Source organism: Alligator sinensis, unplaced genomic scaffold, assembly GCF_000455745.1.
Source record: "Alligator sinensis unplaced genomic scaffold, ASM45574v1 scaffold952_1, whole genome shotgun sequence".
Classification (NCBI taxonomy): domain Eukaryota; kingdom Metazoa; phylum Chordata; order Crocodylia; family Alligatoridae; genus Alligator; species Alligator sinensis.
Window position 1 is genome coordinate 79,222 of NW_005841999.1, and position 4,521 is coordinate 83,742.

General features: G+C 53.4%; 1 protein-coding gene across 1 annotated transcript in view; it reads right to left on the minus strand.

Annotated features, from left to right (window-relative positions):
* The window catches only part of LOC102385831 (ZZ-type zinc finger-containing protein 3), an 83,130-nt gene that overhangs the window by 64,764 nt on the left and 13,845 nt on the right, over window positions 1-4,521 (minus strand). The gene's annotated exons all lie outside the window — the stretch shown is intronic.

Below are 4,521 nucleotides of genomic sequence, written 5' to 3' on the forward strand. Positions count from 1 at the left end.
CCTGTGCCCGCGCCCGGCGCGGCGGAGCACTAAGCCCACCTGCTCCCCCCCGGCCCCCGTCTCTCTGGGCCGGGGCTAGCAAAGGCGAGAATGAAGCTCCAGTAAAGCGTGCTCTGGTTTCAGCCTCCGCCTTCCCCAAGAAGACGCTGAGCAGAGCTGCGGCAGTCCTTACATGAGCCAGCGCGACCCTGGAGCCCTCCTGCCTCAAAGCTCGTGCGTCTGCCTCCCGGCACGGGGCTCTGCTCCCCCCCGGCCCCCGTCTCTCTGGGCCGGGGCTAGCAAAGGCGAGAATGAAGCTCCAGTAAAGCGTGCTCTGGTTTCAGCCTCCGCCTTCCCCAAGAAGACGCTGAGCAGAGCTGCGGCAGTCCTTACATGAGCCAGCGCGACCCTGGAGCCCTCCTGCCTCAAAGCTCGTGCGTCTGCCTCCCGGCACGGGGCTGCTCCAGAGGAAGATAAACAGCCCACCCCCAAGTCCTTGCTCCTTGGATTTTTTCCTGACCCCAACGCAGGCACAGGCAATCATTTGGGGCGGAGGGACGCTTGCTGAGTTTTGGCAAGCCATGGAGGGCTGCAGGACGGGCAGTGGGGGGCAGATAAATACTCATTTTCTAAATTTGTTAGGGGCCCTGCGGGCTGGATAGATTGGCCTGGCAGGCCGCATCCAGCCAACAGGCCGTGTTTTGCCTAACCCTGCCCCAGCACCACCGCCATGTAAGACACAGCTCACTGCTGCTTGGTGGAACGACTTGTCCTTAAAATCCCACCGGAGGCAGGAGTGCTTGGGGGTGGTGGCAGCTCTTCTTGGGCTAACTGCAGGGTTGGGACAGGTCAAGGTGACGGGTAGTCCGATAAAAGATGCGAGACGCCTTGCCTGGAGCATCAGGCAGCAACCAACACCTCTTCAACGCTATGATAATTATAAAATTATATTTAGAAACAAATTGTATTGCAAATATTTGAAAATGAACTAAAATCATTCTTATTTCTTTGTATGATTTTCACCAGTTACGTCAAATGTATCAGTTCTCCACTCATTTCAATAAGTGGAGCTTTTTGGAAAAAATTGTTATAATTAATTGTTCAAATAACTAAAACTTTTTATCCTTCCCTGCTGTTACCGTAGGAGCTATCTTTTGTCTGACACCACCCCCAGCCTCCGCCGCAGAAGTGCTTTCTCAATTCTCCTCCTGCTGCTTTGGGGTCTTTTCTCTCTGTTAGAAAATAAATTCCAGGTGACAAGAGAGTGAAAGGTGATAAAAGTGAAAAATAATATGCAAGGGATAATTGCACCTGTATACCACAAGATCAAATGCCAAATCCCAAGCAGAGAAGCCTCAGGACAGTGTGGAGCACAGTTCCTTCCATGGCCTCCCATCATTACTCTTTGTACCCCCATGGTGAGGACCTTGCTGTCTACCCCACATACCACCTCTATCCACCTCCTGCATCTAAGAACCATGTTCTCTACATTTCTGTCTCAATGTGTCTCCGCAGCTCCTCATAGTTCACATCCTAATAGTATGCTGTCTAGATCCTTGAGCCATAGAGTAGCAGCAATTTTATCTATGGACACTTCTTCAGTGTAACTGAAAATACTGGGAGGGAGCAGCCACCTTTATTAAAGGCAGCCTCCTCCCCATATCCCAATAGTTTATGGGGAAGTGGTGCCCACCTTCCTAGCTTCAGTTCTGGGAATAACGTGCTATGGCATCAATTTTTCCTAATAGTAAATTGACTCAGTGGCCAGTTATCATGTTACCATGAGACAGGTAAAAAATCACCCTAAAAGTACTAGAGCTGTAATAAATTGCAAGTTAACAACACTATTACCCATATATATTCAGCCTGACAGACACCAGTAGTCCAATAGCTCGTGTCTACAGTCAAAGAAGGGAAATCTCGCAGACGGCAGGATCTGAGTTTAGTTTATGATCAGGCCTTTCCATAAGACCTAGGGCAGGGTCTGCAAAATATGGCCTGTGGGCTGGATCTAGCCCATGGAGCCACTGGATCTAGCTCACAGAGCCAAAAGGCTTTTCCTCTGCTTGATCCCCTGCTGGAGCTGGGAAGCAAGGAGCTCCCCACCAGGTGGAAGCTGCACCCACAGTGCAGCCAGGGAGAAGTGGCAGCAGCTGTGTGGGTGCAGTTCCCAACTGCCTGACCCCCTCCCAGCACTGCTCCCCTCTGGCTGGAAGCTGCACTCACTTCCAGTGGGAGGCTAGGAAAAGTGGCACCAGCAAAGCTTCCAGCTGCTGTCATGCTGCCAAAGCCACCAGGCCCACACTGGATGGACTAGAGCCAGTTGTTCTTACTTGTGGCTTGAAAATGTTTGGGGTGGGGAGGGCTTCATTTGTGCTGTGCTGCAGTCTGGCCACATGGAGAAGTGCAAGCAGGAAGAAGCAGCAGCAGAAACCAGGCCCTAGCGCCAGCCTACCTCAGACCCAAACTGGGTCATTCCAGCCCACTGCTGGAAAATGTTGTTGATCTCTGCCTGAGGTAGTACCTATTCTTTCCAGGTATCTCAACAGATAAAGTGGCTTAATTCCTCCTTTTAGCCTGAGGTGCTTAGGACCATTTGCTTTAACCAGATCTGTGACTGTTGAACAGGGCCTGGAACTCAAATGCCCTCTCCATGTATAAGCATCTGACAAGTACACAAGTGCACCTGTCAGTCTCCACACTGTAGAGTCACACATTTCATTCATTCGCAATACATTAGAGAGTGGCTTTGGTTTGTGCAAAATGGTTTTGAGGTTTCCAAAACCGTTTTGTTGTTTCTGGCTCTGCAGACTTCTTTTTTCTGTCCATTCCTATTACCGTCATAGATGAGCTGTTCCTGATGGTATCCGTTTCAACCAAGCAGATGATTTGCAGGTGGGGAATATTTTAAGGTTCCTCCTATGCTGCCACCGTTTCTGGGGTTTGCTGCCTTGTGATCATCATGAAGGGCATCCACTCAAGACTAGTTTTGAATCTTATTCCTCTAATCATGCCTGAGGAAAGGGAAATATGTTACTGTCTTTGGCCTTCTTTGATTGTGCTACTCCAGCTGTTTAGTGCCTTGTGTGACATGTCAGAGAACATCTCTAGTCCTCTTCTTTTTGCTATGCTGTTTGATGGACTTTTATGCAAAAATACTTTCTTCTTGCCTGCGGGAAGCTGAGGTGGAGGGACCTACCAAGAAAATGTAAGAATTTTTCCCTGGGGGGCTGGGGGGAGGGATCAAAACCCCCAATTAACATTATGTTGCTACATTACCACATTATATTTGCCTAGTTTGCTTTGTCATCGCCAGGGATCCTGGTTTCCTCTGATTAAAAATTGCAAATTCTCTGATTAAAAACCCAAAATCCGTGATAAAAATTAAAGGCCCCCCACAGCCCTCCCCCAGCGCTGCTGGTGCCCTGCACTCCCCCCACCACAGTCTCAACAGCCCTCTTGATGCACCTTGCAACAGCCCCCCAGACATGCAGACACAGACATGCAGACACTGACACCCACCGCAGCAAGTAAGTGGGTGGGGGCAGGGGAAAGGGAAGGTGCTGGGGGGGTTAGATCAAAAAGAGGGGGAGTGTGCCCCTGTGCCCACTCCCAGGAGCAGGGCCAGGGGGTGAGGACAGGGGTGCCACTCTGTGGGCCACACACATGCCGGCTAGCCTGACAGGGAGTTCGCACACAGAGGCTGCCATCGCAATTCTGCCACTGCACCCTGCACTACCATCCCATGGCCACCTGCACGGCTTTGTGGGCAAGTGGCACAGGATGTGGCAGTGCAGTGGCAACCACTGTGTGCGGGCCACATATGTGCCACCTGGCTCGGGAGTGGAACAGGGGACTTGCATGCAGTGGCATGCCCTGCAACCAGCTGCACGGCTCTGCAGTGGTGCGGGGTGGGGGCGACTGCATGCAGGCTGGGGGGGGTTTGCAGGCAAGCGCTGCCACCGCAGAGCCATGCCCTTGGCCCCTAGATCCTAGAGGTAAGTGGGGTTTGGGGGCTGTGGGGCAGGGTTGGGGAAGATGGTTGGGGGCTGAGGGAGCAGGGCGTGCTGCCAGCCCCAGGTGGCACATCATGGATGGGAGCAGGGCCAGGGGGTGAGGGCAGGGCCATGGCCAGCTCTGCAGCCACAGCGAGGGATGAAGTAGGGTGGGAGGACTTACACATGGCGGCCTCTGCCACTTACCTGGAGGCCCTTGCCAGCGGCGACAGCTACTGCCTACAAAACCTCCTGCTGCCCCCACGGAGCCATCCCTGGAGCTGTGCCGCAGGCCGCCAGGCAGCAGCAGCAGCAGTGTGGTGGTGGCCAGGTGGCACGGCTCTGCAGCCACAGCGAGGGATGAAGTAGGGTGGGAGGACTTACACATGGCGGCCTCTGCCACTTACCTGGAGGCCCTTGCCAGCGGCGACAGCTACTGCCTACAAAACCTCCTGCTGCCCCCACGGAGCCATCCCTGGAGCTGTGCCGCAGGCCGCCAGGCAGCAGCAGCAGCAGTGTGGTGGTGGCCAGGTGGCACGCAGCCATC